At 49.2% G+C, this 13884-nt stretch overlaps 1 protein-coding gene across 3 annotated transcripts in view; it reads right to left on the reverse strand.

The window, feature by feature from the left end:
- PACSIN2 (protein kinase C and casein kinase substrate in neurons 2) overlaps positions 1-13884 on the reverse strand; it is a 132331-nt gene that overhangs the window by 44491 nt on the left and 73956 nt on the right. The gene's annotated exons all lie outside the window — the stretch shown is intronic.

The raw sequence follows: 13884 nt of genomic DNA on the forward strand, positions 1-13884 counted from the left end.
CAAAACATCCCCAAAGGTCCTCAGACTGTCAGGGAATATTACTCAGAATTTTTTTTCACACACAAACGTCTCTAACCATAAAAATGAATCTGGTTTTAGCACCCTCCGGGCTATAGAAACGTGTAAGTCAGGGGAATTGAGGCTTCTGAGGACAAAAGAACCCACAAACCTGTTCCTTCAAAGGAGATCAGGTCAGGCAAATTTCCTGGTTCTGCTTCCTTCCTTCCTTCCTTCATTCATTCAGGGTCTTGAGCCAGCCTGAACCACTGCTAAGCCTGGAGACATGCTGTAGAATAAGCCGGTCTCTAATGCCAAATGGTACTGAATATTCCTGAAATAGGTCTATCGATGCCAAAAACACATAATGCATATTTGTTAATTAGCTGGGTGCTTCTCAGTGAGATGGTGAAGTTCCTGGGAAGGCAGGTGGCAATGAGTGGAAAACGCCTGTCGGCTCCACCTCTGTGACGTCAGTCATCTGTCCCCTGAGAGCCCCGTCCTCCTCTGTAAGGCAGGGACACACCACTGGCGCCCTTACCTCTTGAGGTATGAAGAGGCTCAGGGAAGATCACAGATGTGGGAGAACTCTGGAAAAGTACAAAGTGACGGACAAATGAGCTAAGACTGTCTTTCCGAGGACAGGGAAAGAAGCTAACGCTGCTTTAGTCTATGTCACATTGTCTAGCACCCTGTAGTTGACAGATTCTTTCTTTCTGAAGACACTGAACTACAATACTCAACTGTAACGCTGAATGAGTTCCATTAACTCTGAACAAAAGCTGTACATACTCCCAGTCCCCATCTTCCTCATGGGGTATGCCGTGTGCCAAACACACCAGAACAGGCTTTTACAGTCTCTAACCTGGCGACAGGAAAATGCCATCTGAATTCCAAACAACAGATTCTGAAATGAACCTTTAGGACAAGGTAGGGTGTGTTGAGTTATTCTCGATTCCTTCCCATCACGATGGGAAAAAACAAAGCCAAGGGATGTTCACCATGGACTGCCTCTAGCTTTCTTTCTTCCCCCAAATCACAACAGAGCAGCCAGTTCAAGAGAGGCACACATCTCTCCTTCCCTCCCCCGAGGGGTCCACTGGGCGGGCAAGAAGGAACCTGTAACAACTCAGCGGTACAGCAGCAGACTGGTGGACACGCCAGAAGCATGCAGACAGGCCTGGGCCGGGAGAAGACCAAGAAAAAAACCGTCCTAAACGCCAGGGTGGGAGTGAACCTCCCTGGGGTAGGAGTGCCAAGCCTGGGGCTGAGAAATGCTAGGGGTGAGGGGAAGGAGGGCTGGGGGGTTGCTGAGGGGCAATCACAGTCACTTTTAAAACTGCATCTGTGACCAGCAAGCCTAGACTCCCTTCAGGGAGCCCACCCGGGGCCATGCCCAGCCTCTCACAGAAATACAATCTAGGAACCCAGAACAGCTTCCTACACATCAGTCCTGTTCTTCTTTGATAAACATGAACTGATAACCCAAGGATCTTCACAATCCTGAAATAAATAATAATGAAATAAAAACCCAAACCATGAAAGGACCAAGATCAACAGGGCAACTTTTATTTGGAGCTGATCTCTAGGGAAAACACAATACTTCAGGGAACAAGAGATAAATTCTAATAAACTCTTAAGACTTCTCCCAGAAAGTCGAGGGTTATTTTACCCATAAAACAGGAATGAGCTGCTATGAAAAAGGAGAAATCAGGAAATAAGTAAAGATATTTTTCTTGACTTTTAGGAACCTTATTACCAAAATAAACATTTTGATGGATAGTCTATAGAACAGAATGACAAGATTAAGGATGAAGCTCGTGACCTGGATGCTAAGACCACAGGCATCTCCTATCACAGAACACTGAGGGGAGAAAGATGGAGCAAGAGGCTGGCTAAGGGACAGAAAGAGCCACCAAGAGGTCCTGTGGGCTGGGAGGGGCCGGAAGACTCCTCGAGTGCTGCTGGCTTCCCACTCAGGTCTAGCACACCGAGTGATGCACAGAGAAGGTGCTCGACAAAGACCCGAGGGAGCGCAAAAGGAACAGCACTTGCAGCCTTTCCCCGCTCTCCTTCCAAGGGCTCTGGGAGGAAGGCGGCTCTGCTGCGGCCACTCGGTGAGCTGCTGGTCGTCAGGAAGACAGTGTGCAGAGTCGCTCAGCCCGGCTCCCCTCGGAGACCCCGATGCTCCCGACGCTCAAGAGCAGGGAGAGCGCGCTTCGGCCCGGGACCTTGCCCGCCCATCAAAGGTATATGAGCAGCAAGCTTGAGGCTTGAGAGCTAGGAAATCCGGAGTGTACAGAGCATCACCCCCTTTCCTCCCCACTCTCCTGAAACGCACAGTCGTGGTCCTCCTTGCATGTCCTGGGTACACAGTAGGCCCTCAACAGATGTTGGCTGAGCGCACATTCTAGGAGGCACTTGACAGGAATCTGGGAATCCTGGAATCCAGGAATGAGGCAGAGGAAAAGACTTCCAGATCTCTGGATTCCAGTGACTTCTGCCACTGAGGTACATAGACACTGGTGAGTCAAAGCTACTCCTCAAAGGGTATGCAGAGTCTCAGAGGTGAACAGAGGTTGCCAAGGTGTCCTTGGCCCTGGCTGGGAACTGGTATAACGTTCTTCCCCTCTGGGTCTGATAACAGGTATCAAGTAAACAAAAAGTACAAACTACGTAAGTACAACTAGCTCCTCTTAATGCCCTTAATTTGTTCCAAAAAGAAAAAACAGAATGGGTCATTAGGCCAAAAGGCTATATTACTATAAAGCAAGGACATTCAGAGCGAAGGCACCATGTTGCTGTCTCCCCTAAGAGTCGGCCAGCCTTGAGGGGAAAGCCCTCTGTAGTCCTCCGTAACTGCAGAAGGAAGCTGTCCTCACTGCTGCCCCTTCCCCGCCCCCCCAACACTGACCTGGCTCTGTGCTGCCCTGCAGGCCTCGCCATGAGCACATGCTGGACCTAAGGTTGGTTTCTTCATTATCCACAATGGGAAGGGGCCAGAATTTCTTCCAAGCCACTGTCTGGCCCAGAGTGAGGGGAGGATCATTCCTTAAGTAAGGGGCAAATCTGGGGCGCCTGGGTGGCTCAGTCGTTAAGCGTCTGCCTTCGGCTCAGGTCATGATCCCAGGGTCCTGGGATCGAGCCCCGCATCGGGCTCCCTGCTCCTCGGGGAAGCCTGCTTCTCCCTCTCCCACTCCCCCTGCTTGTGTTCCCTCTCTGTGTCTCTCTTTGTCAAATAAATAAAATCTTAAAAAAAAAATGGGGGGGGCAAATTTACCGGTTCATTCTACAAACTGATGTTTGAGTACCTACTGAGTACCTACTGTGTGAGATTAAAACACGGTGGCTAGGTCCCGAGGATGGAGCAGTGAATGACAGACGCAGTCCCAGCCGCCTGGAGCGGACATCCTAATAGGGCAGGCTGACACACAGTGAAGTACAAACAGCCGCAGTGTGAGGGCAAGCGGGCATGTGAAGGACAGGGAAGATGCTTTTCCAGAAGAGGGAGGGCAAAGGCAAAGATGCCATGAGTGCTGGGCCCATCCCGGCACCTGGCAGGGTGGGAGCCCAGGTGCTTGCCTAAGGAATCGGCGGGATGACCTGGCACCACTGATAAGCTGCATGGTAACTCAGATCCCTCTGTCTAAGCTACTGGTTCAAAACTTTGAGCCTCAAGTGCCTATACGATATGCTTTTGGAAACCACTCAATGTATGCATGGTCACTTCAGGTTTGTCCTTCCATGTTCTTACACACCTCTCAATGTGTGGTGTATTTAACAAAAGAGAAACACCTAGCCTTTGACCCAACTGTTCCCTCTGAAACTTTATCCTACAGATGAATTCATCCAAGAGTCAAATGTAGGTAATTCACTGTGGTATTATTTGTAATAGCAACAAAAAGAAAGAACACTGAAAACCACTCACTGTCCATCAAGAATCAAAGATGCCGGTCCACTTCTCCAGGGAACGGGGGCAGCCAGAGGAGAGAGAAGGAAGGGAACTGTGTGTACAGACACAAAAGATGTTCCCACCTATCAAATGGGAACAGTGGGTGCAGCGTGGTACAGAGTCTGATCCCACTGGTATTAAAAAAGTTAGGTGTCTACCAAATGGGTTTACAACCATAGTAGGGGGTGAGGGGGTGTGTGTGGCTCAACTGACTACCGCCAGCCACACAGGAAGCCCTTCTGCAGCTCAGCCCCCTGGGCCTAACCACAGGCTTCTAGGTCCTCTCTGCCTCCAGCTTTGGCTCAGGCTTTTCCTGTATGTCCAGTCAGACCCTTGTGAGAAAGGACAGGGTCTCCTGCTTCTCTCTAGCTCTCTGACCGCCTCCCATGTAGCAGGCGCTCAGGGAGCAAGGCCTGAGGGAACACACTGCTTTGCACCATTAACAAAGCAGGAACACTTTTTTTGAATAGCTTAAATATCTGGCACAGCCTATTTTGTTTCCAGTGATTTCATCTGGAAAAGTGAACAGTCCTCAAAGGAAGAGATAGAGATCAGCAAATAAAGTGACTTATATCTCCGGAACACTGTGTAGTGTGTTGACTTCAACAACGGAAAGCTGCTTGTGCATTGCAGGATGCTTGGTTTTAAAGGCTGTCCCCTCTGGGGAGGGACACTGAGGCCCACGGCTTGGCAAGTCACAGGCTGGGGCAGGGAGGGGAGGGTCCTCCAGAAGCACCCACCAGGGTGAACAGGGTGGGCTGAACACACTGAAAGGTGCTTCCAGAGATTAAAACACAGTATCTGTGAGCAGACAGCTTGGGGAGGCCGTGGAAATCGTCCCTGAAACTAGCAGAGGGGTCCAAGCCCTTCAGGGCACCGACCGACCCACTTGCAAACTAGAGTGAGTGCTGGTGAGAAGAAGGGGAATCTTAGCAACTCCACTAGGACACACAGCCAGGGACACACAGCCGCTTCACTCAAAGTAAACAGGGCCCAGCCTCCGGAGTATCACGGTTGGGAAGAGAGACAGAGCGGGGGAAGGCACATCTTATTTTGTTTTAGTCAATGCCACGGAGCAGCCCTTTTCCTCCCACAGAGAAAGTCATGTTGGGAAGGGTCGAGAAAAACAGGGAAGCTCTCCCACAATATGAAAGCCAGCACCACTGTGGTTCAGCACAGCCCCCCGCTGCGAGGGTCCTTCCCTAGCTGCGCACCGCTGAGCCCACCCCAGGGTCCGCGCCACCGTCCCCTCCCTTGGCTGGCACAGGGCTGTCCGAATCACCCAGGGCTCCTCATGGCCGGGCCCTGGCCCACCGACCCTCGCTCTCATTACTCGGGCTTCTCTCCCCTGCCATCTGAGGTCTGCCTTCACTGCCACCACGGCCCACGAGCCATCCTGCGGTCTGCTCTTCTCAGCTGCATAGCAAGCATTTCCCCGGCTGTCCAGGCGGTCTTCCTGTCGCTCCTGACGGCCATGTAAAGTCACGTTGTGGTCCCACACGACTGCCCAGGCCCTCACAGCCTGTCCTCAGGGGTTTGGGTCTTTCCTAGTCAGAGCCAAGACGGAGACACGTCCCACTTCTGTCCTGCTGCTTCATCAGGCTCATGCACTCTCAGGACAGCTGGAGAACCTCCTGGCTACAGTTTAAAAAGCGAGATTTCAATCTGGACTCCTCCATCTACATTTCAGGGGCAGATCACACACCAGTGAGAAAGGATGACCCCAAGACACAGCTTGGCAGCAAAATGCTGCTGCCTGTGGGGGTCCTATCTGTTTCACACGGTGAATCAGAGTATTTTAGGAGGTATGCACATGAATGTTTCACAGTACTGCACATGAATAAGAAATGGGCGGAAAAGGGACAATCGAAGATTAAGATCACATGGAAAGGAGGCTTTGGCTGTGGTGGAGACAGGTGAGCCGCGAGCTGCTCCTGTCTCACTGCATGAATACAGAGATCCGATTAGTTGGGGTTCTTGTTTGTTTCTTTTCAAGAAACTTCAAGTAAAGAAACACAAAATTTTCAATAGGAAATGCCTTTAATGTATAAAATACTCAGAGGGTTCAGGACTCCCTCTATTCAAACTGATGTGGACGCCAGTTACCCGCACATGGATAGTCTGGTGGATCAGTGTCCTTAAACCGGTGCGACAGTGTGAATGTCTGAACACAATTCCCCGCAAGAGGCAAGAATGGAGGCAGTGGCGGTTAACTGGTGTGGTTCAGGGAATTGCCGGGTACACCCTGCCAGGAATGCCAAAACACACACACACACGTATTCACATGCCCCAAATAAACCCAACAAAACTGTATGGAACAAAACTTAATTTTTGATGATTTAGACTTACTGAGGGCTCTAGGGGCCAATGTTTGGAAGACTCAGCCCATATTTGCCATTAAACAGCTGGGACCTTGGGCAACTTCTCAGCATCCCACTACCCACACTAAAGAGTGTGGAATTCAACTCTTAAATTTTTCTGAGCTTAAAATGTTTCACAAGAGCCTCCTACTGGCAAGAGATTGTGGGAGAACTCAAGTGGATTAGTCAAGTCATTATAAGAGTATGCGCTTGCAGTGACCTTCACGGCTGCAAAGTGCTTTCCTACTTTATCAGATCTGAGCCTCACGGCCACCCTGTGAGGACCTTCTCACCTGGACCCCAAAGTCCAGCTTGCATTTGTTCTCAGGGGCTCACTTGCCTCAGTCAACACAGAGCCCTTGCTTCCTGAGCATGTCCACATCACAGGAGTTACTGAACAGGGTTGGGGACACAGGATGTCACCTGTGCTGTGAGGTCTGCACATAGGAATGCCAAAGTTTATATATAAAGGGAAAGGTGACAGCAATTTATATGTGCATTTTACAAAATGAGTAAAAAGAGGCATGACTGTCACATACGCTGCGACAGGCACTCTGACCCTAGGTCCCAGGCTCCTCGATGAAGACCCCCTTCCCCTGCCACTGATCAGGCACAGTGACAACTTGGTGGAGGGGGCAGTCAGGAGATCAGGGAGCATTAGGTGGGAGCACTGTGCCTGCAAAGGGCTTAATCCTGCATCAGAACTGCAGGCGGAGAGAGAGAACCTCTGAATCCCACAAGCGATTCCTCAAGGTTTTCTCGCAAGGTTGGCCTGTCCACCTTCTAGAATGGAGCGCACGCTGGCCACGTGGCTGGGGACCTCTTGCCAATCCTTTGACGAGCTCTCCAGAGAATGACCTACTCCCGACGGTGACAACGCAAGAGGGTTACCCACCCTTTGGGCCTCAGGGTCCCTCTCATCAGCCCCAGGGCCCAGCAGAGCCCAGCCCTTTTGGGCCCTCACACCTCCCTCCACAACATTCCTTCTCCCTGAAACCACCTCCCGGATGGCTGGCAAGACACTAATTATTCTTCAAGGTCGTGATCAAATGTCACACCTCTTCCATGAAGCCTTCCTTTATTCCCAGTCAAAAGTAAGCTTTGCAGTCTGGCCTGCCCCAAGTAGCATGTTCCTTCCTCTCCTCCAGTACTCATTCCATCCAACCTCAGGTGGACACAGTCAAGCACGGATCTGTCTCAATCAGGAGACAAAGGGTGCCTGACGGCAAGGACCACGTGCTGTGTATTTTTGTATCCCAATCATAGCACAAAGTCAGTTGTACTGAATACAAAAGTCCTTGGGCGCTGAGCCCTGCTCAATACAAGAAGACAGGAAGTGGGAGTCTCTGACTCTGGTCTGTTCCACCAGCCCCTGGAATGCCGCCCCTGGGCATCAGGTATGAGAGAAATAACCGTCTCTCTTCTGCCCCCAATTTCACAACCAGAACACAGAGCAGCACCAAGGCTCACTACCCAGACCCGTCTCTGGACCCAGCACACTCTGTTAGCCTTTGTGTCCTGCTGTCTCAGAGCCCAGCACAGGTGAGACACCCCCTCAATCCAGACCCAAAAAGCACATGGATGCCCACGTTCATACTCGCTAAACAAAGGGAGACATTATTAAAGGAATTAATTTTGAAAGTGACTGTCTTTCTTACTTTTAAACTCACTGAAATGTTTCAAAAATGCATTTGGAAGTCTGCAAGTAGGTCACCTTAAAAGAATAAACAGCATGTTGATAAAAAACAAAACACTTTCATGGTTTGGATTATTCAATCTCTCAGTTTAGTTTGAATCAATGGGAAAATGTAAACATTACAAAATGTAAGTTTCTGACAGTTCAAATGCAAAAGTAAATTTATCCCTGAAATAAGTATACTTTATTTTTTTACTGATATTCCTATTCTTAGAGACAGAAGACACATGTACAATATATTGGCTTCTAATGAGAAGTTAGATTAGCTCCAGGACTTTAATGTGAACTAATACTCAAGTTCCTGGTATATTATATTCTTTGTAAGTTAAATGCATTTGCATGTACTTCCTTGATTAAAAGCATGAAAATATTAAGCAAATGAAATTAATAAATTTAGAAACATCACTACTGAGGCTACAGTAGATGCAGCAAAGAACTTAACAGATGCATTTGAGCAAAGGGGGGGGTGATGAGTGGTCATTTCAATTACTGAGGGTAACGCAACACTTGAGCTGATTTAATAATTTACTGGACATAATATCAAGTCTGATAGGGACACAATGGGTAGAAGGGAAAAGCGGAGGGGCACAAGTCAGGGGAAGCTGTCAAACTTGGGACAGGCAGGAGAAAGGCCAGGACAACGGGACCAAAAGCTGACCATGGTCCTGGCAGTCCTGTTCCTTGCAAGGCTCTCGTGGGGTCAGGGCCCCCACAGCCCCCCCAGATGCCCCGTGTGGGTGGAACTCTTCCCGGGACATTCCCTCATCTGACAGGTACTAGGCCCGGATCCAGTGCCAGGCACCATGCTAAGAGTAGTGGGGGGTTGACAGCGCCCTCAGAGTTGAGTGGGGCTCAACTGGTCTTGTCCCCACCAGACAGCAGAATTCATAATAACGGTCAATATTCATTCAGCGCTTCCTAGGTACGAGGCACCATTCACTCTCAGAACAGCCCTATGAGGCAGCTACTCCTCTCATCCCCATTTTACAGATGAAGAAATGAGATACACAGTGCTCCAATAACTTGACCAAAGCCACACAGGTAGCAGGTGGTGAAGTTGGGACTCAAACCCGGGCCAGGTACCCCAGAGCCTGCCCCTTAGCTGCCAAGCCACACTGTCTCCCTGGGTGAGACATGGCAATGGAAAACTCCAAGAAGAGGCAGAGGTGAATGACGTGAGCATGACTCTGGGGGCATAACAGGGACAACACTGCAGCTGGGACTCCAATAAGGGTACAATGTCAACAGGCATGCATGCGTGCATGCACTCACTCATTCGGCATTCACTGAGCACCTGTGCAGGAGTCCTGTTCTGGAAGCATGCCTGCTCCAACAGCTTAGGGTGCTGGGGGAGACAAACCCATACCCCCTGCCTGCCTTGCTCAAAGGTGTGCCCCAGAGCTGGGCATGGAGCCCAGCACAAGCAGGGCAGAGATATGTGAGAGGGGGAATGAACTGAGCACGACCGCAACTCTGCCACACACCAGCTAGATCACCACGAGCACGTTACGTAAACCCTCCGAGCCTCAGTCTCTTCACACCCAGAAAGGAAAACTGATACTGATGATTACTCCTTGGCCTTGTTGGCGGACACAATACCTCAGTCACGAGTGGACGTAGCTGCTCTCCGCTGGGGTCTGAGGAAGCCCAGAACCGCACAGTGGCTGCCCAGGGCCACAAGTGGAGTCCCGAGGAGCCCGTAGGAATGTGGCAGGTGCACAAGGGTAAGGGCAAGGTGCCCCAGACAGAAGAATCCTTGGGGAAAGACGGGGGTGGGACGGGGAGGGGCAGGAAGGGAGCCCAGGCCAGTTGGCGTCAATGAGAGCTCCCAGGCTTCGGAGGGCCAGACAGCATGGCCGGGTGCCCACCCTGAAACAGGAACAGTGACGGAGGAAGGCGGAACTGGGGTCACATTTCTATACAAAAATCCCCATGTGGTTTAAACTTGATGAGTTTCTCATAACTTGTAATCTTCCAGCTGCTGGCTGGGCTGAGAACAATGTTATACACTATTAATAGGGACATTTTTAAATCGACAGGACTATGCAGAATCATTTTGCTATTACCACTGTTAACCACCAGAGTGTTATTTACTTACACAATACCTCTCTTCAAGAAGAGCCCAGAAAACTTCACAGAATCCCAAATACAAGGAATGCAGGTGGTATTAGTAACTCTAAAGTTCCAAAGTTAAAACGTAAACAGAAGTTTAATGTTTTCTTAGGGAAGCCCAACGTTAGGTAGATCAACAAATCCACCCTTTCAATTTCTAGTCTCCCTGGGGCAACCTTTTTAAATACTTAAATCATGTCACTTCCCTGCTCAACACCCATCACACTTGGGAGTTAAACCCTAACTCCTCACCTTTGCTGCAAGTCCCATCACGACCTGGCCCCTGCCTGCCCTCTTCCACTCTCCCTCACTGGCTGGCCCTGTTCTGCTCCCGCCACAGTGATCTTCCCACTATTTCTCAAACACACGGAGCTCATCTCTGCCTCAGGACTTCTGCACATGCTGTTCCCTCTCCCCAGAATGCTCTTCCCTAAGGTAACTGCATGGCCAGCGCCCTGGTACCATACAGGCCTCTGCCCAGAGGTCCTCAGAGTCTCCCTGATCATCCTCTCTCATCCAGTCCCACCTCCCAACACCACCACCCTACAAGATCTGTAAGATCTTAACAAGAGCATTCTGTTGTTAACAATTCCACTCATACTGACATCTCTTGAATTACACGGGAAAGAAAAGAAGACTACTCAGATGATTAACCACAAAATGTTTCTTGAGCTGACAGCAAAACTTAATTTTTCAGTGATTCTTAAAAAGTAAATTCTTCTACAATGCCAGTCTGTATAGTCACTCAGTTAGAAGACCTTCCCACCTGGAGCCTCCTGGGCAGCCTCTGGGGTACCTGGAACCACAGTTTTGTATGTTTTTATTGTTTGTAAAGGGGTCCTCTCTGAGTCAGAGGAAGCAACTGCATTAGGAGTCAAAGGCCCAGTCAGTTACAACACACTTGAAATTCTCAAGTATTAGGACTTGCTCTATCATTGAGTCAACATTTATATTTATAGAATTTCAAAACATTTGGCCAGACTGCCCCCTATAATGAACCTCAAAGACACACCCAGAACCTAGCTGGGTTTTTTTTTTAAAAAAGATTTCATTTATTTATTTGAGAGAGAAAGAGAGAGAGCATAAGCAGGGGGAGCAGAGGCAGAGTGAGGAGCAAGACTCCCCACTGAGCAAGAAGCCCAATGAGGGGCTCAATCCCGGGACCCTGGGATCACGACCTGAGCCAAAGGCAGACGTTTAACGGACTGAGCCACCCAGGCACCCCACCCAGAACCTAGTTTGATACCACATTTATGTGTCAGAGGAAAACTGGCTAGCCCCGAAAAGTCAAAGAGGGCAAAGACTTTAAGAGATTGGAAACAAACTATCCCTACGATTCCATATTTTTCTGGGACTTTCTTTTAAATCCTGAACAATCCTTTAAGAAATAGACGTTCCTCAAAGCAATGAAACGCAGGAAAGTGTCTCCTTGAATAATGCTCAATGCCAGGAAGAGAGGGCATTTGACTGCCAGGACCAGCACTGTTTCTCTTTTGACTGTGGATTCTCTCTCTCTTTTTTTTTTAAGATTTTTTTTATTATTTATTTGACAGAGACACAGCGAGAAAGGGAACACAGGTGGAGGGGGTGGGAGAGGGAGAAGCAGGCTTCCCACCGAGCGGGGAGCCCGACGCGGGGCTCGATCCCAGGACTCTGGGATCATGACCTGGGCCGAAGGCAGACGCTTAACAACTGAGCCACCCAGGAGCCCCTTGACTGCGGATTCTTAAAAACAAGAGCCCTTCCCAGGGTGGAAGCCTCAATCAAGTCTAAAAATAAATGAATAAATAAGAGTGAGAAGACATACACTCACACTGAAGGAGAACCAAGAACCAAGAGTGTATTGGATGTCTGGGCCAAAACATCCAATGGCAGCATGTCCCAAGCAAACATGGCAACTTGCCCATCCTGTATCCCCAACTGTGGGATCTAAAGGGGAAGTGGTTCCACACAGATGACACTGGTCCTCTGCTTAGACCACCAGCGGGGGCCTCCTAAGAGCCCTCGCCCACCGCCCACTTACTGCACTATCCTTCACAGAACCACACCCTCTCTCTTCCCAATGTCTCTCTGATAGGGAAAAACAACTAACTTTTCCACTTTGTAGCAAAATGCTGTTGCAGCTGGAGAAACATTCTTGGATATCATAAATAAAGATATTCTGATTCTAAGGAATTGTAAATTTGATGCTGAAGTGTGTGAAAGGATGAACAAGCAGATTTGAGGAAATATTATGGAGCCATGGTAACAAACCACGGAAGAAACTCCAGTTGCACAAAACTCTTTAAAAATAAACCAGATACTAAAATACCAGCAAAAAGCTACAATGACTCACACTGTTCTCCTCAAATACTTATGAGAACAGCCAGTTCTTTGACAGTCTCCCAGTCTTTTTCCCTATTGGAGAAACGTGAAACAAAGAAAGTAAAAAGAAGCTTTGAAAATTTTCTCTAATTTTACCAGCAACTTGATGTAAGACCTTATATGTTTTAGAGTCTGATAAGAGCATAGAAATGTATATTCACGATGAGAGAGTTGTCTTGAGCCTTTTAATAAGGCTTTATTATTTAATGAGTTCAAAAAGCGTAACTGAGGCCCCACAGTGTGCTATACTGAGTGCTCAAACACGAGCAAATGTGGTAAAGAACTACAGCACAATTTCTAACATTAATGTACCACCTTTTAAGGCATTTTGTATACGTGACCACCTTTCCCTTTCTTCACTTGTGTGCATGCCCCCACGTCCTTCTGGGCCCCATGCCCACTGCATGTCCCCTAACTACAGTTACACACCTTTTAATGTGGCAGCCGCATACACAAGACCCTTTGGGGACCGCACATGGCATCAACCCACAGGTCTCGGCCCTGGGGGGCCCCTGCACTGGTCTACCCTACCCGCCTGGCCACCAGGCTTGGAATCACCACAGGTGCAGCACACTGCTGCCTGAGACTGCCCATCCTTGTCAACTCCTACCCATCCTGCAAGGCCCAGTTTGAGTGTTACCTCCTCTGAGGAGCACCGCCAACCACAACAATGACCCTCTGCCCACCAGTGTCCCTGTAAAGTTTCTCTGTGGGGCCATTATTTGGTTATATCCCTATCTCCCCAACCAGGCTGTTAGCTCCTGGGGGTACCCTGGTGCCTGTCACAGTACCTTTAGCTGCTCAGAGACAGTCGCTGAAGGAAGAATGGAGCCAGGGAGGGAATTTCTAGGGAACCTCGGTCCTGTGCGATCTGCTATTCCCCCTTAGCCCAGGACTTGCCTCCGAGTCTGTTCCCCGCCCCGCCCCCCGCCCTACTCACTGTAGCCCTTCTCTTTTTCACGTGAGAATAATTACTCTCCTGTGCAAACGGCCACTCTTCCACATGCCTAAACACCTGTTTTGGACATACTACACGCTCGTCTACAATTTTGTCGGGAGTCAGAGCACCAGAAAAGCTTGTTTGCAAAGAGCTTTGCTGCCAGTTGGTGACCAGTTTCAATGAAGTAACTGCACTTAGGCAATCTCTTAAAAAAATTTACTTTGCTTCTTTGGGGCTAATTTTAAAATCTTTTGCAACATAAATTATTCATCAAGCCCCATAATCACTGAGATTTCAATTCAGTTTGTTACCAAAAGCCCAGGAGAACCTCTTAAACACACACCAGCTTTGAGCAGGGGAAAGTGTTGCCCACAGAGACAAAGGTCAACCTGAGAACATGCTCACAGCAGGAAAACTGGAACACCCTGAGCCAGCGGAAACAGGTGACTGACCAACAGCAGCA

Source organism: Eumetopias jubatus, unplaced genomic scaffold (assembly GCF_037043125.1).
Source record: "Eumetopias jubatus isolate StellerSeaLion01/CBP00866 unplaced genomic scaffold, mEumJub1_p1.0 scaffold_8, whole genome shotgun sequence".
Classification (NCBI taxonomy): Eukaryota; Metazoa; Chordata; class Mammalia; order Carnivora; family Otariidae; genus Eumetopias; species Eumetopias jubatus.